Source organism: Camelus ferus, chromosome 22, assembly GCF_009834535.1.
Source record: "Camelus ferus isolate YT-003-E chromosome 22, BCGSAC_Cfer_1.0, whole genome shotgun sequence".
Taxonomy (NCBI): Eukaryota; Metazoa; Chordata; class Mammalia; order Artiodactyla; family Camelidae; genus Camelus; species Camelus ferus.
Genome location: NC_045717.1, coordinates 4,983,359 through 5,007,390, shown reverse-complemented (window position 1 = coordinate 5,007,390; position 24,032 = coordinate 4,983,359). Strand labels below are relative to the sequence as shown.

The following is a 24,032-nucleotide window of genomic DNA, read 5'->3' as shown; positions in this document are numbered from 1 at the left end:
CCACAGGCTTTGGGATTGTTTTATTTTGTTTTGGGATTTTCTTATTTCTGGTATCTGCCCCCTGGTGGATGAGGCTGGACTAGAGGCTTCTGCAGGTTTCCTGGCAGGAGGAGCCAGTGCCTGCCCACTGCTGGGTGAAGCGTGGTCCTGGACCTTTTATGTGTAGGAGTCTTTGTGGCTCAGGAAGCCTGCCGATGGGTGGGGCTGTGTTCCCACCCAGTATGCTGTTTGGCCTGAGGCTTCCCTCATGCTGTTGGGTGGGGCCAGGTCTTGATGCTAATGATCCAATCAAGATGTCAGCCTCCAGGAAAGCTCAGGTAGATGAACACTCCCAGAATGTCCACCACCAGCTTTTGTGTCCCCTGAGTGAGCCGCAGCCGTCCCCTACCTCCCCAAGAGGCCCTCCAAAACCAGAAGGCAGGTCTGGCCCAGGTTCCTGTGAAATCACTGCCTCTGCCCTTGGACCTGGAGCATGTGAGATTCTGCTGCGCTCTTCCCAAGAGAACGAAGTCTGCGTTTCCCCCAGTCCTGTGGGGCTCCTGGAGCTAAGCCCCATTGGCCTTCAAAACCAGATATCTTGGGGTCTCCTCCTCCTTCCAATGCCAGAACCCCAGGCTGGGGAGCCTGATGTGGGGCTCAGAACTCTCACTCCTGTGGGAGGGCCTCTGTGACTTAATTATTCTTCTGCTTGGGGTCCCATTATATCGGGAACATGCCCCTCCTACCATTCCTCTGTGGTTACCTCTTTATGTTTCCATTTGAAGACTTTATTTTTTTTCCCCTTCAAGATTCCAGTCTTTTTTCCCCTCGATGGCTGTTTGGCAGTCAGTGGTTGTTCTGTTGTGGCTGCGAGGAGAGAGGTGGGCTTGTGGTCCTACCACTCCGCCATCTTGATCTAAAATCTATACTTCTGATTGCCTAACAGATTATTTGTTTGAATTGAGACCTTGTGATCAGTGAATGCGTCTCCTAAGACTTTTTTTTTATCTCTAAATTCTTTCTTCATCATCTTGCAGTTTGTTGATGTTACTGAAGGAAATGAGTCATTGGTCCTCGAAGTTTTCCACAGTCTGGACTTCACTGATTGCATCCCCCTGGCAGCTCTGACTGCGCTCCTTTGTCCTCTGTATTTCCTGCAGGTGGGTTCTGGGCTCCGGAAGCTTCTCTGTCTGGCTTGGCGGCTGTGCCAGTCCCACTGCGCATGCAGTGCTGGGCGCAGGAAGCAGCTGAGACGGGACTGTCTCTTTTCTCCTGAGGTTAACGTCCTTCCATCGTCAATGCCAAAATTCAGTATTTCATTAGGGGTTGCAAAACGGCGACCACCGGAGATACCTTCCTTCTTCAACAAGATAGAAAGAGGGACTTCCTCTTATCAGCTGTGGGGCAGTATGTGCAGAACTTCTTAGGACTTTTGCTCCTGTCCCAGCCCGAGCTAATCATCCAGATGGCGCGACCACTACACACACTGTGAGAGGAGCGAAGTGAGGATGGGGGCCGCAAGGTGATGACTTCAGGGTTGTGTGTCACAGGTAAGTGTGGGCTCATTTCAATGTGGAGCTGGGTAAGGCCAGGGCGAGAGGCAGTGCAGCTATGTCCTCAGTTTCTGGTTGGCAGAAGCCAAGGAAGTGGCATTGTCCAGTCCAGAGCAGGTATCCTCTGTTGACAAGGGGTGGGACAGATGGGTGGATGGATGGATCGAGGGGTGGGTGGATATAATTGGGGATCACTGTCATGCACAATGTGGTTATAATCAAGAGATTGTCTGGGGAGAGAGTGATTAGATAAAGTTATCCACATTCAAACTCTAATGCTCTTTAAAACAACTTAGCAGAATAATAGCAATGACCTTTTGGTGTAGGATTTTTCCACTCAGAAACTCAATATTCTTTATCTTATTTTTTCACTTGGAGGAAAATCATCTGTAACATTTCCCTTTCAAGGGGCTGTTTAAATTCCCAAGGCCATGAATGCTGCCTTGACCGGCAGGGGGGCTCCCGGCTTGGCCGCAGCCCCCTCCCTCTTTGGAGCTCCTGATCCTGTGGTGATGGGAGAGCAGACGCTGGCCGGAAGCCTCTGCAGAGTCCCCGCTAAGTAGTAACAGCTTGCTCGCTTTGGGGAACACTTGGCAGATTTGCAGCCTGCCCGATCTGGAGGGAGGCAGAGAGAGAGAGAGAGAGAGAGATTTGGGCTCAAGTGATGAGCAGGAGGTCAAAGTATCCTAGTCATCTCTCTGCTGAGGGACAGCCCGGCCCACGCTGGGCCTGGAGGGAGTGTCTTTCCAGTACCTGCTCCTGGGGGTGGGAGCTGACTAGCACATGCCGAGAGGTGGTGACAGCGAGAAGTGCCTGCTGTGATCTGGCAGTGGGCCAGGTATATCGACGTGCATTGGGAAGCCACGAAGCCCGGTGGATAAAAAATCTGAACTCTGGATTCAGATTCTCCCTTGCAAGGACCTACTGTATAGCACAGGGAACTATATTCAATTTTTATAATAAGCTATAATGGAGAAGAATCTGAAAAAATATATATATATATGTATGTGTATGTATAACTGAATCACTTTGCTGTGCCCCTGAAACGAACATTGTAGATCAACTACACTTCAATAAAAAATAAAATAGGAAAAAAATTTTTCCTTGAACTTCCCCACGTTGTGTGAGTTTGGACCAAGCACTTAATCTCCCCGAGACTGGTATTCTCATCTGTAAAGCTGAGGAAGTAACTCCCACGTTACAGCGTTTTGGGGAAACTCAAATAAGAAAATGCAAGTTGAACGCCTAACATGTATTCAGTAAATAGAAGCTGTTTCTGTGCCTAAATTGTACATGTCAAACGGGGCTGCTCAGGTGCCCACAATAGGATTCTGATGGCGTTTTTTGAGGCTATCCACATTTGTAGGATAAAGCTCCTTCCTGGAGCTTTGGTTTCTGTTTAAAATTGTGTTTAGGGAAATTTTCAATGATTAAAACAAGTGTGATGTATTACGGAGGGGGACGCGGACGCAGCTCAGTGGTAGAGCACGTGCTTAGCATGCACGAGGTCCTGGGTTCAATCCCCAGTACCTCCATTAAAATAATTAATTAATTAAAATAAAACCTAATTACCCCCCCCAAAAAGAAAAAAAATGATGTGTTATGAACTGGAATGCACATTGTGCACATTTATGTTCATTTTTAATAATAGCTTGGGTTTCAAGGAGAGTTCGTATATATATGGCTGTAAACTGTGCCCCCGACTTTTCAGAATTGCACATGCATCCTTCCCTGCCTACTGCTCCCAGGAAAGCTTGAAAAATGGCCTCACCCCAATCCGATGCTTGCGGATACCACAATTGTCCCCATGCTGCAGGTGACGGAGGCGTCTCAGATTTGAGGAGGTAGGAGCCAGGATTCAAAACGGGATCTTTTTCACCACACAGTCTATGCTGTTTCCCCATCTACCATTGCATCCAAGCTGAGACAGAGGATAATTAAATGTGACGTGCATTGGCCAGGGTTCTCCAGAGAGACAGAAGTAATAGGATATATAGAGAGGGATAGAAAGAGACTTATTTTGAGGGATTAGCTCATGCGATTACAGGGGCCAAGAAGACCCAAGTTCTGCTGCCTGCAAACTGGAGGCCAGGAACGCTCGTGGTGCAGTTCCAGTCCGAGTCTGAAGGTCTGAGAACCATAGTTACCAATAGTATAAAGTCCTGGTCTGAGTCCAAATGCCTGAGAACCAGGGGGCACTGATGGTCAAGGGCAGGAGAAGATGGATTCCCCAGCCCAAGCAGAGAGAAACTTGCCCTTCCTCCACCCTTTTGGTCTATTCAGCCCCTCTATGAGATCAGTGATGCCCACCCAAACAGGTGAGGGCAGTCTTTACTCAGCCTTCCAATTTAAATGCTAACCTCTTCCAGAAATAGTCTCCCCGACACACCCAAAAATAATGCTTCACCAGCTCTCTGGGCATCCTTTAGTCCAGTGAAGCTGACACATTAAATTAACCATCACATGAAGCTGTCCTGATCGAGGCCCCCCCTGCCTCTGGGCTGATTCACTTGGCTTGTGTCTCAGCTGGCATGGCCCCAGCAACACCTAGCACTCTTTTCACTGGCCGATGGCTCAGCCTCTAAGCTGCTTATGGTCTCTGCCTCCCTCCATCACGCCCTCCATGGTGCCCATTGTGGGGGGAGCACCCAGGTGCTAGCGGTCCGGACTCACGCAGGCTGCCAAGGCCAGGTGGTACCACCTAGAAGAGGAGAGTTAGAGCCCAGTGAGGGATGGAGATGGACAGTTGAACTGGGTCTCTCTCCCAACACTGATGGAAGCTTCTGAGACACAGTGGTCCCACACTGCCTTTCTGGAATGCTCCAAGTGACCAAGCCACGGGCTTGCTCTCCTGCCAAGCCGTGGGCTGCTGGGTGGTCGTGAACCAAGTGAACCAACCAGCTTTGCCTCTCCCTCCTTCGCTGTTTCCCTTCCATTTACCCCTCATGGTACCTCTTTGATACTGCAGCCTCCCGCCTGATACAGGAAAAATGGGGCAAGAGGATGCTATGTCCCAGGTCTTGGATGAGTCCCCGGGATGTGCCCCGCCAAGTGAGGGTTGTTGGATTCACGCAGGAAGAATTCAAGAATGAGCTATAGTAGAGTGAAGGTAGATTTATTCAGAAAGATGCACACCCCACAGACAGAGTGGGGGCTGTCTCAGAAGGTCAGAGAAAGTCCAGGAGGTGCGGGGTGGTTAGCTTTTATGGGCTCGGTAACTTCACATGCTAACAAGTGGGAGGATTATGCAAACGACTTTGGGGAAGGGGCTGGGGTTCCCAGGAATTGGGCCATCACCTGCTTTTTGACCTTTTATGGTCAGCCTTGAAACTGTCCTGGCGCCTGTGGGAGGACCATTTAGCACACTCTTGTATTTCAGTGAGCGTATATTGAAGCTCAAGGTCTACTGGCACTTGCGTCTTCCCCATCTTGGTGTTAATTGCTGTGTCATTCTTTTAACGGCCGTGCCCTGCCCCCTCCCCTCCTGTCTCACCCCCACCGCACTCCCCGAATGTTAGCACAGAGCTTTGCCTCCAGCTCCGTTTTCTAGGAGACCTTTTGTTCACTACTGAAAATTGAACCTTTCTTTTCTAACTCACATCCTCAGGCTGGTTGAAGTCACCTCTAGATTGTTGATGCTTTACATACTTTTTGTGATATTTGAACATAGTAAAATATGCATGATTACGGAAAGAACAGAGTGTTGTGGGAGCTGGGGATCGATCTTGTCCTTCTGCCGTTTACTAGCTGCACGACCTTGAGCAATTGTCTCTTTTGGTTTCCTCAACTATGGGGGGAGATAGATGCAGGTTAGAATCCTGGTTTCTTCACCTTCTAGCTGTGGCAGTTGAGCAGGTTACTTAATGACTCTGATCCTCAGTTTCCCCTTTTATTAAAAAAAAAAAAGATAACCAACCAGCCTCTGAGGTTGCTGAGAGGATTCTATGAGACTGTGCATGTAAAAGCCTGAACAAACACTGGAGAAATAAAGGGGTTGGGTGGCATGAGTGGTTTTGAACGCTCCATCAAGAACCCCTTCCATTTTGTTTTTCCAACTTATTTTGAAAGATTCTGCCTGCAAAAGATATCTACTAAACAGGAGTAATCATTACCGCATTTATTCATTTTTAAACACGGATGCTCTTTGGAGCTTCTGGTTGGCATGAGATTATCAATGTGACATCACAGAGAACATAGGCTATTTCTAAGCCACAGCAGGAGTATCTCCCTCCCTCTGTCTCCCAGATATCGTTGAGCAGCTGCTCTGTGCTGGCCCTGTGCTGGACGCTCAAGATGCAGGGATGAACGGAAGCAGACGTGGTCCATGTTATCATGGAGTTTACCATCTAGAGCAGAGTTAGATTTTCATCAAATGATTCAGAAACCAGACTGTCACAAGTCCTGCAGAGAAGGGGGCATAGGGGCCAAGAGGGACTGGAATCCTGAGACCTGATTAAGAGTGCCACATGTAACAGAGCATGAGCTGGGCTCCCAAGGATGAGTAGGAGTTGACTAGACAAAGAAAGGAAGGAAGAGCATTCCGGGCAGAAGGAACAACATTGGCAAAGGTGGAAGGGATCCTGATGCTTATGGGGAATTGATGAAAAGCCAGAATGGCTGGGACACAGGGAGCAGGGGGTGAGAAGCGAGGCTGGAGCCTGGTCTTGTAAAGCTTTGCACCCTGGTGAGCTTTGGGTTCCTTATTGTGAGATATGAAAACAGTAATGTGATTTTAGGGGAGGTGAGGTGTGGTCAGAATTGTCTTGCCAAAAGTCTACTTCAGCTGCAGCGTGGGGAGGAGATCGGAGCAGACGAGGGGGAACAGAAGCAGAGACTAGGTAGGAAACTTTACAGTTGCCTCTTCAAGTGATTCTTGGCGTGGAGTGGTCATCAGAGGAGCTGGAGAGAGCGAACGGCTTATGAAGACGTTAAGAAGGGAGAATTGACAAAGAAAGGGAGAGAGCATTGTCGAGGGTGATTTGTAAGGCTCTGTTATATGCAGCTCAATAGAGAAAATTGCCTTGTGTTGCTTGAGATGGGAATGCCAAAAAGGAATTCATTTGTGGGGCCAGGGAGGAGATTATATTTTTGGGTTTGTACCTGCTAAGGCTGAGATGCCTTGAGAATCGCAAGAGGGGATGTGGTTTGCACAAGTGTTGATTCAGATCTGGATTCTGGAAAAGGGGTCTGTGCTGGAGGGACAAGGTGGTGAGTCACCTCTGTGGAGGTGGCAGATGAAGCTGGGGTGGGGGTGGATGAGATCACTGCCTGACCTTTCGGGGAGCATTCAGTACGTGGAGATGCTCTACTAAGCTTTGTGAAATATTTAAAAATAGCTTCTGTTTCACCACCTCCTTTACCTGCATCACTTCAAGAACTTAGAAAGATCTCGGAAGGTCAGATCTGAAACCAACAACATATTTGGTTTTCCAACTTACTTTGGCTGTGTGATCTTTTATTCATATGAATACGCCAAATAAATAATAAAGCCCACAAGGTAAAAATGAAACAGGTCTGGTTAAAGCACAGCTTTAAGGGCAGGATCCCTGCCAATCAGACTTTTCCTGCCCTTAGGTACCTCTGTGGACCCCCAGGGTTCCAAAGAAGTCAGCTTAAAATCCACTGGCTTATACAATTTCCCGATCGCTTTCATCTCTAAAGCTTTCCAAGTCTCTGATGGTCTGATGGGGGTGCCGAACATTATCAATACATCCATGATGGTGCACAAGGGAGCCAGCATCTCATCCAAACTCTGGGTCAACTTAGCAACCTTCAATTATCCCTGAATTTCAGACACTTCGAAGACTTCCTGCTGACAGAACTCCAAACAAGCCAGCTTTTTACGAAGGATGCAATTTAAAAACCCAGTTTTTGTCAGTTGAGAGTTTCCTTGACAATGAAGCCTGTTGGGTTTCCCCAGTGGCACTCTCGTTAAGGAAATGCAATTTGACTGTCAGCGGAACTAAGGGCATGAGTTGGATCCCGCTGAGCGGCATTTATTCCGCAATGACAAAGACATGGAGGATGCCAAGAGAGGCTTGTGGGTCTGGGAAGAGGAGGGGAAGGGTGGCATTTGGGGAGTGTGCGAGTGCTAAATGGCTCCATCTGTTGCATTAATAACCAATCAGTCCGGGGGTGGGGAGGAGTGCTGGGAAAATGGGTAATTGAAGCATACGGTACCTATTAGGACCTATCTGCACATATGTAACTGCTCATTTCATCTGTACAAACGACTGCTTACTTATGCAAATGGCAGGTCTGAATGCCCACACTGGGAAATTCTGCTGCACAGGCATTTCCTTCAGAAAGGCTTTATTCAAACCCTCAAGATGCTGAAAACTCTAGGAGCAATAATGTCATGGTGACGTAAGAGAAGGAGCTATAAGCAAGGTAGGAAGGGAAGAGTTCTGTTGGAAGGCTGAGAACTGGAAGGCTATGATTTTCCAAAAGGGGCTGGTGAATGTGGTTTGCACTGGCCACAGAGTGACGAAGACTAACTTAAAGTAACAGTGCTCAAAACAAGAATCACTGATGGAATGGGGGTCCAAATTTTGGAAGAGTTTAAGTCAGATAGCCCAGCTTAATTTGTGGCACAGAAACAGATGTTAGAAATAGTACTGTAACTAGACATGCAACCCAGATATAACCTGGGGCTCCCTACTGCTCAGGCACCAAAATTAAGTCTAATGAGAATCAAATGTCTCTGTTTGATTTGAGGGTAAACTCATGGGGAATTACTTGTTGTGGGTCTTTCTGTTGTCATACGCTTGCTTTTTCGTTTGCTGTAATTGCACCCTCTAACCTCCTAGAGACCAAAATCAGCTCTGTCCCTGGTTACTACAAGTGGTCCGCTTTCATTAGCATTTTGTGATTTTTGTGCACTGAACTAGACTGGGGAGACGTGGGGGGCTGCGGGGGGGGGGTGTCCAGCAGAAGCCATGACACCATGTGGCTCCTAGCTCTCTGCCACCTCCTGGCTCCCTTCCCTCTTTTCCCCTCTTACGCCACCACTTCACACATCCCAAGCAACAAATGATGTCCTCGCCTCCGTTCTGCTCAAGTTCAAATGCTCTGCATTCTCTCTGACCTCAAACACATATCAAACTATTTTCCCCACGAAGACAGCTATCACTTTCTAAGAGGAGATTGGGTGAATTCAATTTTCTCCAACTTGTTATGTAAAAATGGACTCTGATCCAAACTCTAAATAAGCTTCTACGTACAATATGAGTGTTTTGTTTTTTGGTTTTTTTTTTTTACTGTTGCTGGAAGGAAAAGTGGTTTTGGCTAAGCATTATCAGGTCTCAGACAGGAGGTGAATTAGGATAATTTTGGCTCTAGTTCAAGCAATAAGGAAATGTATTATTTCACATCCTAAGAACTCTGGAAGTGAGGCAGCTTTCTTTGGGTTGGCTAATTCAGTAGGTCAGGTATCTAATTAAAGACCCGTATTTTTCCACCCTCCCCTCTTCAGTAATGAACTTTGTTCTTTTGTCGGCTCCCTCCCGGGAGAAGGTCTCACTCTCATCTCCTGCACAGCTGTCACATTTGTTAACTGAATTCTCACAGCAATCTTCCTAGGATGGATATGCCCATTTTACAGCTGGGGACACTGAGGTACAGAGAACTAAATAGCTTGTGCAAATCCATGCAACAACTCAGTCCGTGTCCAGGGCAAGCCTGAAACCCAGAACCCAGTCTTCTTCTGGTCTGGGGCCTTTTCTGGAGTCGACGCTGCTTTTCTCTGAGGAACCATGTGGCTGGAGGAGAGGAGGCCATCGGAACAGAAACACGGTGGCACAAGGCAGGTGCCAGAGATGGAGAAGCTGACACCATGTCTGCTCCTGGATTTCCCAACTGAGTTAACGCTCTCCAGATCAAGACCAGTTAGAAATGAGGGAAGATGCTGAGATAACAATCTGCGGTTTGTCCTGCCTTCGTATCACTTTCTGCCACTGAAGAGCTAGAGGTTTCTGATTACATGATGTGTAAGTTACTTGACTAATTAGCTTTTCCATTTCCCTCCCATCTCCCAGCCATCAGGAAACTCCCAGCTAAATGAGTGCGTGGGGGCCCATGAAATGCACCTTCCTGCTTCCTCCCTATTCTTGACTTTCTCACGTGATGTATATTTTCTTTGGCCCTGATTTTTTTATTTATAGCCGCGGCTTTACTGAAAGCATTCTTGTAAGCTGCGTCTATTCCACTGTGGATTAAAACAAGGTAGCAAGAAATCAAATATTATCTTTTTCCAGAAAAAGGACCTTTTGGAAAATGAAAGTCCTTTTTTTTTTTCTTTTTTTTTTTTTGATGATAGAAACGGAAGATAACGACAGAAAGATTATCCAATGTCACAGGCTTTGTGCTCTGGGGTATACAGGACTATGATGCTTGATAATAAATGCATGGGCTACAATATAAATTTCTACAATTGAAGTAATTGTACTGATGGCTTTCTCATCTCTATGACCACTTCTATATATTATGATGGGGGGGGGGGGAGAAGAGCAGGATCTGAATGCTTCCAGTCCTTTTGTTCAAAGTTACGTTTACTGAGATATAATTTACAAACAGTAAAATATATCCTTCTTAGGTGTACAATTCAATGCACTTTGATAAAGTTTAGAACTATGTAATCATGACCATAGTCCAGATACAGAACATTTCCATCACCCTAGAAAGTTTTCCCACGTTGTCAGTGCCCTCCCCTCCCCTCCTCCCAGCCCATTCAGCTGATTTCTGTCCCTCGGGTTTCGGTTTTTCTCTCCAGATTATCATACAAATAAAATTGTACTGTGTGTAGCCTTTTGTGTCTGGCTTCTTTCTTTTTCTAAAAATAAACTTTATTCTTTTAGAGCAGTTTCAGGTTCACAGCAGAACTGAGCAGAAAATACAGAGTTTGCATATAACCCTCCCCACCAACACATATATACTCCCCTCCCTCAACACCCCTCATCAGTGTGGCGTATTTGGTACAATCGATGAACCCACATGGGCACATTATTATCAACCAAAGTCCATAGTTTACATTAGGGTTCACTCTTGATGTTGTATGTTCTATGGGTTTTGACAAATGCATAATGACATGTAGCCACCACTACAGTATCCTACAGGAATAATTTCATTGCCCTAAAAATCCCTTGTGCTCCATCTGTTCATTCCTGCCTCCCTCCCTCTCTCCAAACCCCTGAAAACCACTATCTTTCTACTGTTTCTGTAGCTGTGCCTTTTTCACAATGTCATTTGGTTGGAATCATACAGTTAGTAGCCTTTTCAGACTGGCTGCTTTCACTTAGTAATATGTCTTTTAAGTTTCTTCTATATCTTTCATGGTTTCACAGATCTTTTTTTTTTTTTACTGCACATGTATTTTTAAATTTACATGTATGTACTGTTCATTGTTTTTAAGAACGTTTAGAGCTTTAGCTTTTTAAACTTATACAGTTAGCCAAGGCATAAAGAGTGTCTGGCTTCTTTCAATTAACTTAATGTCTTTGAGAATCATCCATGTTGTTGTATATATCAGTAGCTGATCTGTTTTTAGTAGTGTTGCATTGTATAGATGTACAATTTATACAACAGTTGAAGAATATTTAGGTTGTTTCTAGTTTCTGATGAATAAAGCTGCTATGAACATTTGCAGATCGGTCTTTTGTTGACACGTGTATCTTTATTTCCTTTGGCTAAATATCTAGAGTAAGATTGCTGGGTCACATAGTAGACATGTAACTATATAAAAAAAAAAATCACCAAACTGTTCTTCCATCATGGCTGGATGTAGCACTTTGCATTTCTGCCAACACTGTCTGAGAGTTCCCGTGGTTCTGCATCCTTTTCAGCGCTTGGTATTTGTCTCGTCTGTTCAGGCTGTTATAACAAAGTATCGCAAACTTGGTGGCTCGTAGACAACAAAAATTTATGGCTCACAGTTCTGGAGGCTGGAAGGTGGTCAGGTGAGGACCTTCTCCCAGTTAGCAGACTTCTCATTGTGCCTTGAATGGCAGAAAGGATGAGGAAGCTCTTTTTTGGGGGGGAGGGGGGGTTCTAATTTTAAGGGCACTAATCCTGTTCAAGAGGGCTCCACCCTCATGACCTAATTACCTCCCACAGGCACCACCTCCTGAGACCACCACCTTTGGAAGTTAAGGTTTCAACATAGCGGTGTTGATGGTTTCTGTTTGTTTGCTTTTACCATTGCAGTAGGGCGTGCAGAAGTATCTCATTGTGGTTTAAATTTGGATTGACCAAATCGCTGGTGATAGTGAGCATTTTTTCATGTGCTTATTTTCCATCTGTATCTTTACTTTGAGTAAATTTCTGTTTACTAGGGATTGAATCCAGGACCTTGTGTGTGCTAAGCAGTGCACTCTACTGCTTGAACTATCCCCTCCCCCTCAAGAAGATGTTTACTTTGAATGAAGTCCATTTTATCCATTTTTCTCTTTTGTGGCTTTGGCTTTTTGTGTGCTGTCTGTAAAAATTTTTGCCTAAATCAAGGGCACAGATATTTTCTTCAGTTTTCTTCTAGGTGTTTTATAGTTTTGGATTTTACACTGAAATCTATGACCTGTTTTGAGTTGATTTTTGTATATAATGCAAAATGAGTGTTGAAATTAATTTTTTGCATGTGGACATCCAGCTGTTCCAGCACCGTTTTTTTGGAACCGTCTCCTCTTTCTCCTTTGAATTTCCCTGGTGCCTTTGTGAATTCTCTCATTCTCGACTTGGAATGAGATGCTACCATTTCCATTCCCCCTCGCTTTCCAAGTCTCAGCCTGGCATTAAGCCTAGATGGAGATTTTTATTGCAATAGGTAACCATCTGTAAAGGGGAAAATGTTTGCTGTAAGTGACTAATAAAAAAAGCCTCCTAAAGCCTGATGGATTGGCCTCAGCGTCTAAGTGCTTCCCCCAGGTTTTAAAAGAGAAAGCTGAAAGACATCCAGTCTCACCTGCTCAAACGAAATTCAACTTCCTCTGATTGGATGGCCATAAAATCTGCTTTTATCTGCCGCCCCAGCCTTTTCTGAAAGCAATCCAATTTAGCAAGTGGAATATAAAGCCATTCCAGCTGATAAATACAGCTGGTGGCAAGGTGTGGAGAGCCCCTCTGCTTTGGCACCTGCAGACCGACTGAGATGAAGGCAGAGTACCTGAGGAACCTGAGCCCACTGTGGGCCATTCCTGAGACCAGTGTGGCCACCATGAGCCATGGACCATGGGACCCTCAGTGTCCAGGGAAAAGGCAGGGGGGCTTGAGAGTCGTCCCGTTCTGTTATGAATGCATTCTCTGATCTCAGGTAAATCACTTCCCCTTTGCAGACCTCAGTTTCCTCACCTCTAAACTGCAAGGGAAGTGCCCATGTGTCAGGGTGAAGAGAGGCGGTGATACCAACGAGGTAACATGAGCACCAGTCCAGCCCTCAGCCCTGGGGAAATTCCCCATGGTGATAACCTGGCAAAAGGAAAAATCAGGTGGACTTGAGAGAGAGGGACCAAGGTTCAAATCCTTGAGATATGACTTACTAAGTGTATGACAACGGGGGACTCTCTTCTCTAAAGTCTCCTCTGTAGGGTGGCTGAGCGGATGAGAAACAATCCCAGCCTGTGTTTTCTCAGCAGTGGGAGGGTTTGATTAAGGGAAATACTGTTTTGTTATTATCATTTGTCATGGGCTGAATAATGCTCCCCTCAAGTGTCCGCATCCTAATTCCCGGAACCTCTGAATATGTTGGCTTACATGGCAAGTGGGACTTTGCAGATATGATCTGTTAAGGATCTTGGTGAGGAGATTGTCCTGGATTAGCTGGGTGGGGTCTAAATGTAACCAAAGGGTTCTTATAAGAAGGAGGCAAGAAGGTCATGGCCAGAAAAGGTGATGTGATGATGAAAGCAGAGAGAGAGAGACTGGAAGGTAAAACATTGTGAGTTTTAAAGATGGAGGATGGGACCACGAGCCAAGGAATACAGACAGCTTCTAGATGCTGAAAAAGGCAAGGAAATGGGTGCTTTCCCCAAACCTTCAGGAAGAACACACCTCTACTGACAGCTTGATTTTTAGGACTTCTGACCTTCAGAACTGTATGAGAATAACTTTGCCTTGTTTTAAGTCCCTCAGTTTGTGCTAATTTGTTACAACAGCAATAGAAAACTATTATTATTACTAACTATCCAACTAGTTACAAACCTACTTCTGTATGTGACATTTCTACAGCATTCTCTCTGCCTTGGAATATTGTATGGTCATATGTCTTCAAAGGCCACTTTTTTGTTGTTGTTTGTTTTAAATCCCTCATACTCCGGGCTTCACACTTTGAACTTGTGGGTCATTGTACAAATGTACTGGTAGCTTGGTACAGACGGGCTGTGAGTGGAACTTGGAAATGGCCCTTTAGTGCTAGAAATGATTCCAAGGTGGACTGCGTTGTAGTGGATGCCTTGACTAACCTCACCCAAGCAGTGTTTCTCCAACCAACATCCCCAGGGGGCGGGGGTGGCATGGAAGAGGGAGGGCATGTTGCAGAATAAAAAGAGCTTGGATGTTGGAGTCAGACTTGGGTCTGATTCTTCCTGCACCAGCATAGCCTGCATGAGATAGTTTCTCTGAGCCTCAGGTTCTTCCTCTGTCCTTTGGGGGAGTGAGTCTGACTTCTCAGGGGAGTGTGATGGTTACCCCAAGACAGCATCTCTGGCTGCTGGTGCAGAGGGGCGTCGGGGTAGGTCAGCATGCAGACTCGTCCTCCAGCATCCCCATGCACTGCAGCGTCTGCCCTGTACGGTCAGGTCTTCCAGACCCTGCTCTGGGGGATTTCACCACTTGTTTGCTGTGACCGTGCCTTCTGCTCGCTCATAGCTTGAGATCAGTGCTCACACTCGGGGACTATTGGTCTAGGTCTTCCACTGGGAAAGCTCCCTCAATGAGCGAAATGCCCAAAACTCTAGCACAGACAGAGCCGTGAAGGCAGGGATCTCTCAGAGCATGGCGAGCGCAACTGAGAAACTGAATTCTTACTTTTGTTTCATTTTCATCAATTTAAATTTAAATGGTGGCATCTCAAGGCAGGTGAAGAATGGGAAAAAAATCATAAAGGTGTGCTTGGGTAAATCACTGAGGAAAGGAGAGGATTTTCGTTGTGGTTTTGTTTTGTTTTGTTTTGTTTTTTAACCAAATCAGCTGGACAGCTGCATGTAAAAAAAAAAAAAAAAACGGTTAACAAAATTTAACTTTTCATCAATTAAAATGAAACCCAACCGAACATTCAGTTGCTCACGTCCACTGGCTGCATTTCAAGGGCCCAGTGGCCACCGAGTTGGACAGCGCTCATCAGGACTGTCCCATCGTCACGAGGGTTCTGTTGGATGGCGCTGTGCAATGGAAGCCCTGTCCCAGGTTTTACAGGTTTGTGGTTTTCCTACGTGCTGACTTGGATTTTTGGGTCTTGGCTGCTGGTGGACCCTACTGAGAAGGGTTGGAGTTGAGTTTTGAGTTAGAGTCTGGGCTGGGCAGGAAGGAGGACCTGGACAGACTAGGAAAACCCACCCTGGGCATGGAGAGAAGAGTGACGGCCAGAGCATCTGGTGTTTGTGCAGCCTGCTGCAGGATCCAGGGCTCTCTGAGTGCTCAGCTCATTCCTTTCTCCCTGGCTGAGTCGCTGAGTGTTCCGAGTCCCAGCTCTCGGTGTCAACCAGAGCCACCGGGCTCCCCACCAGGGACTCTCCTCACGCTGGTCTCTGCCTCCAGCACTTGCTAGTCGGTCCACTTCTGAAACCCACCTCGCACCCAGGATTGCCAATCCACCCCACCCTGGAAAATCTTCTCCAGGCAAATATTTCTGCTTAGGAAGGTCTGAGTGTCTTCTCGGTTACTCATCAGAGTGGAAGATGCTCCCTGCACCCTCTAGGGACCACAAAGCTTAGAGCGCTTGGATGTTTCCAAATCACACAGCTGCTCTGGGCTCTGCTTGTAAAATTCCACTCGGGCTTTGCTTAATGCTGAAGGCCCCCATGAAATGCTTCCTGCACACTGAGCTCGCAGCCCAGGATGCCAGAACTTCAGCTGACTTCTCTTCCTCCCTTCCCTCCTTCCTTCCTTCCTTTCATTAGCATCCATCGACCACATATTATGCAATAGGGAGCCCCTTATGATACATTTTCTCCTTAGATGAAGAAATGCTTCCGTGATACTGAGTGGGGGAGACAAGACGCCATCTGGGACCCTTTCAGGACACACTGCACCACGCTGGCTGGTTCTCTCACTCGATGATTGAATGGGCACAGCCGTTCCTGAGGAACTCAGGGTCCCGTCGCAGAGGCAGAATGGGAAAACTGCTCCTGGCCATGTGATGTGGCTGCTGTCTCTGTGTTACAAATGGCTTTCCAAAGTGATCACCCCAGACCAGCAGCCTCAGGGTTAGTTCGGAAACTGTTAGAAATGGGGATACCTGCCCTCATCCCAGGGCAGAACTCCTGAAGCTGAAACCCTGGGGTGGGCCAGGCAGCCTGTGTTTTAACAAGCCCTCCAGGCGACTCTGATGCTCATTAATATTTGAGAACCGCTTTGATGGTCTGTGGGATGATGTGGTGGGGAGCAACTTACCCTTCCAGAAGAAGGGGGAGGCTTTTCAAATGTTCCAGCAGGGTCTGAATGGCAGGACAGGGGCAAAAAGCATTTTCTGGGCAAGGGGAGGCATAGGCTGGGCTGCTCTGCTGGGCTGTAGAGGACATGCAGGATTCTGGGTGGCTCATTACCCGGTGTAAGGTGGGAAATGGGTCGGGAGAGGAGGGAGCAAATGAATTTGAAAAAGTAAACAAGCGCCTGACCTTGGAGGACATTGTATGTGGAGCCAGGAAAGTGGGGACTTGACTGGATAAACAACAGGGCGCCCCTGGTGATTTTTAAGCAGGCATCCGGCAGCTTAAGTTTAATGTTTGAATTTAAGAAGCATCACTTACGAGGGCTGGCTTGAAGGAAGAGACAGGAGGCAAATAAGCCTAGGAATCAAACCATAAGTCAGTGGCAAAAAAGGGCGAGAGAGAAACAGAGAATAGAAATATGAGTCTAATTAGCTAATTGGGAGCATCTTCCTCTTGAATTGGGATTTTGTTCCCAAGAAACAGGCCGCTATCTGTAAGGAGACGTAGAGATGGACGCGTGGGTACCATGCCTAGACCTACCGGCTGCGTCCATATGTAAGTAAAGAGCCCGTGGTGAACGGAAAAAAATCAATAAATTTAATGCATTTCTGATGTCTTGTGGAGATCTTAAGAATTGGTGTACATACAAACCACTCTTGCTAAACTCTTGTTTAACCCTTGTTAAGCTGTAGTTGGTGTGTGGATGGGCCCAAGAATTTACATTTCTAATGAGCTCTCAGGCGAAGTGAAAGCTTCTGGTCTGGAAGCCACGTTGTGACTAGGGAAAGCCGTCAGCGTATGAACATACACCCATGGGTACCGTTATCTCCCCACTCCATTCCCCCTACATGGGCAGAAACAGAGGTAGCATTTGCTATGTGAATGTGTGTCTTAAAACAAGACAGGGTCCAACAGACCAAGGTTTAAATCTCAGTTCTGCCAGTTAAGGGCTGTGTGACCTTGAGTAAGTCATGCACACTCCCTGCGTCTTCCATCTTTATTGGATGGAAGATGAAATAATAACTAAAGATGAAATGGGAGTCAGAGGTGGAAATCCTGTCCATGCTCATCAGGTGACATGTGGGGGGGCCGTGTGAAATGTGGGGTAACCTGGGTTTGGGTGTAGCCCTAAGTTCCTCTCCCACAGAACAGACCAGACTTCTGGCTGCTTCTCCGAGCTGGGAGGTATGAATTAGAAAGAATTCTGTGTCATGCAGGCCCCCAGGGAAGGGCACACTCTGCACAGCAGAAACTTTTTTCCCAAAGCCCTAAAGCTGCAAGATAAGCATTCTGCTTGGTTGGCCAAAGCATCCTGAAGAGATAAGAGCGACAGACAACAGACCCCCAAAGCAAGATTCTCTGAGGCGACTAACCGGTAAGTAATTTAGGGCAGCCTGAACGTGGGATGTGCTTTTCGTAGCAGAGAAGCGAATTGCCTGCCTATCCATCAATTCTCGTTCCACTCTTCAATTGCTGAGCACGTGGACAGAATGGGAGAGGAAAAAAAAATAAAATAAAATCTTGTAATCTTTTCCAAGGAGGCGGCACAGTGCAGTGCCCGACGCACTGATAGGACTTTGGATTTTGGCTCAAATACTGGCCGGGCAAACTTGGGTGAGCTAGTTCATTTCTCCAAGTCTTGTTTCATTATCTGTGAAGCGGAGATAACACCAGCTCCCAGAGTTGCTGAGAAGTGAGACTGCCCAGGCGAAGCGGTGCCAGGCTCAAGGAATACCCCTGCCAAATGGGCTTTTGGAGTCAAAGACTTCACGTTACGAGGTCGACAGTAAACTTGTCGGGGGCAGCAATGGTCTTATTTATTTTTCCAGCCCAATGCCTTAAACATAGTAAGTGCTCAATAAATGCCTTTTAAACTAAATTGGATGCATCTGTGTCCTTTGTGATTGAAAATAAAATGTTTTAGGACTGGGGAAAGCTGGTATTTTGTTTTTTTTACTGTCTCGAGATCAGAGTAATTTTCCTTAAGCACGAATGTGAGCCTGGCAGCGGGGTATGAATGTCTCCCCAGCCTGCGGCAGGGGTGTCCAACAGTTCCCATCTTGATGGTTCATCTCTGATTGATTGGCTGTGGCTGCCTGGAGTGCTGTGTCAGGAAGGGCTCTGGGTTTCCTGGGGATGATTCTGGGGTCGCTCCCTGATGTCAGGCGTCGTCGGTGTGGCTGGGGAAATTGATGGTGCCTGTACTGGACTCTGACGTCCTTGGTCTGCAAAATAAAAGCCATGAACATTTAGAACTGAAAAACAAACTTCTTAATAACTCATGACTTAAAAGACAAATTCATGAAGAAAATTTTTAAGATACTTAGCACCGAGTGATAATAAAAATGCTGTTACAAGATGTGGGATGCAATTAAATTGCTTTTCAGAACGAATTTTATAGCCTTAAATGATTGTATTAGAAAAGAAAGGAAAATGAGATGGGGAAAAATGAGCTAAGCATCCAATTTAAGCATCCAAATAAATGCAAAGCAATTAGAAAAAAATAGAATATAAAAATAAAAGCTAAAATAAGATAAAATAAGAGAGGAAACAAAGATAGATATAATAAAACCTAAAGCTGGTTTTTTGAAGCTCTAAAAAAATTAACAGACTTCTAGCAATATTGACTTGTCTCAAATAAGACAGAAGACTCACATTTAAAAAAATCTTTTTAAATAGGAAAATAGACATAGATTCAGTAGAGATTTTAAAAATAAAAGAGATTCTATGAATAATTTTATTTTAGTAAATTTAAAAGCAGGCATAATGGACAAATACTAGAAAAATATAAATTATTAAGACTCAAGGAAATTAGAAAATCTGAATGTCCCATTATCTATTTTGAGGGTAAAATTAAATTTAAAAAAAATAATCGATTAATTAAAATGTTCTGTCATAAATAAAACACAAAATTCTCCTTAATACTGAAGAAACAGATCATTTCATACTTTGCACAAATTCAGAGAAAAGAAGAGGAAACACACCCCAATTCACTTTCTGAAGTCATTACTAACTTGGCATCTAACCAGGCAAGGACAGTATTAAAAAGCAAATGCAGACCAATCTTATTCAAGAATATAATTACAAAATTCTTAAACCAAATGTAGATGCTTTACCTATCAAAGTGCCAACATGTGACAATGAATATATATATATATACGTTCATGTATAATTGAAAAATTGTGCTCTACACTGGAATTTGGCACAACATTGTAAAATGATTATAAATCAATAAAAATTGTTAGAAAACAAAACAAAACAGAACAAAACAAACAAACAAACAAAAAACCAAAGTGCCAACATAATTTTTCGTGGTTGTTGACAGGATGGTTCTAAAATGAAACCGCAAAGGGCCCAATGAGCTACATAACTTCTGAAGGAGAAGACCGAGATGGAGGGACCGCCAATCAGATGGCAAGACAGTCTGCTGTGAGGAAAGGATAGAAAATAGACCAGTGGAAATGAACAGAGGGACCCGGATACCCACAGGCAACCTACACACACGACAACCTGACACCTGACAGAGACGCCATCGGAGAAGAATTCAGTAACTAGCGATGGGACAATTTGTTATCTGTACAAGAAGAATAAAATCAGGTACCTTCCTCATGGAAAAATCAGTTTGGGATGGATTAAAGATTTAAATGTGAAAGGAAAAGTGTAAAACTTCTAGAATAAATTTGTAACTAAGAGGAGGGAAATTGTTCTTTTTTTTGGCGGGGTGGGGGGGAAGCCAGAATGCTATAAATTTAACTTGATTAAATGAAGAAGCCATAATGAGTGGAGACAAATCACAAACAGGACAAATTTATTTGAAGCCTAAAACAATTTAGTGTGCAGCGTTTATGAAGCACTTGTAGGCACGAAGCAGAAAAACCACCACCACCGCCTGCAAGCAGTTTAGTAGAACAAGAAACAAAAAAATCTGAAAGTGCAATTTAGAAATGAGAAAGACACAAAAATGGTCAAAAAGCATGTGAAAAGGTGAATAATCCTTTAAGCAGTCAGTGAAATGCAAAATAAAACCATAATGAGATACCATTCAATACCCAAACATTTGCAAAAACTAAAAAAAAATGTTATTAAATACTGGACAGCACATAGCACAACAGAGAAACTTATATTGGTATAATAGTAAGAGTATTAAGCACTGCTCCGTAATTCTTAAAGTTGATTACCTTTCTCAGCCTCAGTTTCCTCATCTGTAAAATGGCACTTCACCTCCCTGAGTCTATTTCCTTACCATTATCTCTGTCTCACAGTGTCATGAGAGTAAATGAGAAAATATGCCCATGTCATACAGCATAGCGGTTGTCAAAAACTTAAACATAGAATTACCATGTGGTCCAGCATTTCCACTTCTGGGCATATACCACCCCCCAAATTGAAAGCAGAGTCTGGAAGAGATGCTTATCCACCCATGGTCATAGTAGCATTGCTCCCAATAACCCATAGGCAGAAGCCACCCGAGCATCCACTGGTAGATGATAGATAAACAAAAATGTGTATTTACATCCAGCGGAGTATTCGTCAGCCTTGAAGCGGAAAGAAAGTCTGACACGCGCTACAACACGGAGGAATCTTGGGAATATGACGCTAAATGAAATAAGCCAGTCTCAAGAAGACAAGCATTTATGATTTCACTTATATGAGGTACCTAGAGTGGTCAAATTCCTAGAGACAGAAAACAGAATGGTAGTTGCCAGGGGCTGGGGGACGGAGAATGGGAGTTGCTGCTTAATGGGTTCACATTTCAGTTTCGAAAGATGAAAAGAATTCTAGAGATTGGTTGCACACCGATGTGAATGCAAATGCATTTAACCCTACTGAGCTGCACACACAAAACATGGGAAGAGGGTAAGTTTTATGTTATGTGGATTTTACTGCAATTAAGAAATGCATATATTTCTATGTGCATGTTGTCACAGTGCTTAGTGCATAGTAAGAATGCATTAAGATCTATAATTCTATTTTTCTTGTTGCCGTCCTTAGCCACTTACTTCCTTTTCATGTTATAAACTGGAACCCACTCTATTGGGAAGACCAGATGGTCAGTCTTACTTTAGAAGTGCCATTCGCAGATGACCTAACTCCTCCACTGGTGATTTCAACGTAAACAGAGGCATTTATATAAAGTGATGCTGAAACATTTCTCCCCAAACCGGCTGCCCCATCACTGGCTGAGCCTGGGAAACTGTTCGTGCCTCTTCTGAAGTCTGTTTCAGGGCTTGCCACCCGCCAGCTCTCAGGCTGGTGCCGGTATCTCTTCATAATTGACCAGGCTGAGAGTGAAATTCAGAATTAATTCAAAATGCTTTCAAGGGAAATGGAGCTCATGTTTTCATCTCTTACCGCTGTTCGGCATGTTCCAGGCGCCTGTTGATTCCTGGCTTCAGAACCTCTCAGAGGTCATGTTCACTTGACCCCTCCTCATCCTCCCCGGTTTGCTCTCACACTTAGAGGAAGATAGGGAGAGAATTTTCACAAAGCACATCTGATTACACTTAGGAACGGCTTCCCTTCAGAGTGCCTTTTAAAAAATGGATCGGAAGCCAAGCATGATTCTTTAATACATGCTGAGATGCCCAAATAGCCATGCTGTTCCCCAACAGTTCATGCCCTCTGTGTGATGCTGAATGCAAATGTTCCAGGACAAGTAGGAGCCCCCAATCCTTTTTCCCACCTCCCTCTTTGCTCCCATCCAAGAAGGATAGCTAGTGGGATTACCCAGCGCTGGAGTGCCCCAACCGGAGGGCAGGAGAGGCCGTGCAAACTCTCCCTCACTCAAACTTCCCAGCTCTGCTGGTCCAGTCTCTTGCTGTTTCCCCACTTCGCGTGGTCAGTTACCCCGCTCGCGCACTCTCTATATCTACACCTGAGCACGATGGCCATCGCCACGGTCTTGTACCAAGTGATTCACGTGATAACAACAATATTGTAAAATTTATTTAGGGCTTAGGGAGAAATACAAGTCCCTTATTAGGCCTTGTGGCTGAAGCCATGAGTCCCTGACAGCTTTACCAGGGGGGCAAGCCATGATGAAGTGGAACTTTGGTTCTCCGCTGGTTCTCACGGGATAACCACACCTGCAGCCCTGCGGGAGGTGGAGAGGTGGTCCAGGCCCCCTCTGAGCACCCCTGGATAATTCAGTCAGTTACCATCAACCTCGACCTGAACCTCTCATCAAAAATACAGACTATTCCAAATTATCCCCGAAGAGAAAGCGCTCCACGTTCGGTTTACTGTTTAGTTCAAGGATCGAGGAGGTGGCGGGGCAAAGTGGGAAAAGCAGTGCTGAACTCGGACAGCTGAGTGCAAACCTGGACTCTGCTTCCACCTGACGAACCTTAGTTAAATCACTTCATCTTTCTGACCTGAGTTTTATTAGGTGGCAAGTAGGAGAAATAATAAAATGTACCTCCAAAGTTGCTGGGTATATTAAATGAAATAAAGCATGGGGGAAGTTTATTAGGAGCTCATTCTTGCCTGCGACTAATGTCACCATTGTAATTGGGATCCAGGGTGGAAAGACTGAATCGATGCTCTTGCCAGTGGCACACCTTGGCTTGTCTGATGACCAATGAGGGAGAGTGTCCCTGCTTCCAAGATGAGTTCCAAGTGGGAGGGCTTCTTGCTGACCAACCTGCTTGTTTTTCTCTTCCAAGAAGAACTGGTTTACGGAGACCTTGTGCTTGCATTGATCAGAGAGTCCCCTGAGCCATTTCATCTCCATTTGTCTAAAACAAATGACTTTGCGGAAAGGGAGATGGCTGACCTCATTCTGCTCAAACCCTCACATTATTCCTGCATCTGTCTCCTCTTAGCGAAGTGCTGCTTTAGAGTGTGTCTCTGCTTTTCGGGGGAGAAAGGGAATTTTGGTATTATTTGCTTTGTTAAAATGAGGCTTCTGGTTAAAGTGAAAAATAAACCACAGGCTCAGACTCTGGAAGAGGATGTTTTTCTTTGGAAGTTTTTTTCTTTCTTTTAGTATTATCCATATCCAGGTACAAATATTCATTAAGGAAAAATAAATTAAAAATGGAGAAAGATGAAAAAATTAAAACACATGCATTCCTACCACTCAGAAACACCAGTGGTTAATATTTTGGTACAATCCTTCCAGGTATTTTTGCTATCCATCCATCCCTCCCTCCATCCACCCATCCATCCATCCCTCCATCCATCCATCTACCCACCCATCCATCCACCCATTCATCCACCCATCCATCCACCCATCCATCCATCCATCCCTCCATCCATCCATCTACCCACCCATCCATCCACCCATCCATCTATCCATCCATCCTTTGAGGAAAAAATAAAAAAAAAAACCAGTTGCTTCTATGTAAGCCATTGTGTCTCTTTTTATTTTTTACTTAAAATGATCATTTCCCCCACAGAAATAGATCTAGATAACAATGATTTACTGTGACTGCAAGACATTCCATTTGGGGGATGCATCATACTTTATTTAACTGGCCTAAAATTGTTGCATATTGTAATGGACACTTGTTGGTTATTTACTCAAAATTCACAAATAATCACTGAAATGGAGGTGATGAAAAAAAAGATTGGGATTCCAAGGCAAGTCGAGGGAAATTTAAACATGAGCATTTTTCTCTGCCTTTTGGCCTCCTCTCTCCCCTCTGCTGTGGTTTGTGGATCTACATTACACAGTGACCAAAGCTCCCCATCGGCAGAAATATCTGCCTCACCTTGAAGAGCAACAATCTTCTAGCATCAGTAAGACAACTCCTTAGGAGATAACCCCTCTTCTTGGTCTTGTAAGGGGCCAGGATGCTTCATTACCCACTGCTCGCCTCATATGTGTACATCTGGATTGGATAAACTGTCCATAATTCATCAT

The 24,032-nt window shown here is 45.1% G+C and overlaps 1 long non-coding RNA gene across 1 annotated transcript in view; it reads left to right on the top strand.

Moving 5' to 3' along the window:
* The first annotated feature begins 1,118 nt into the window (after window positions 1-1,118).
* Window positions 1,119-24,032, top strand: part of LOC116658973 — a 30,050-nt gene continuing 7,136 nt past the window's right edge. The window contains exons 1-2 of the long non-coding RNA XR_004314206.1: window positions 1,119-1,529; window positions 3,244-3,376. This is a non-coding gene — a long non-coding RNA (uncharacterized LOC116658973). The remainder of the gene's footprint in view (window positions 1,530-3,243; window positions 3,377-24,032) is intronic.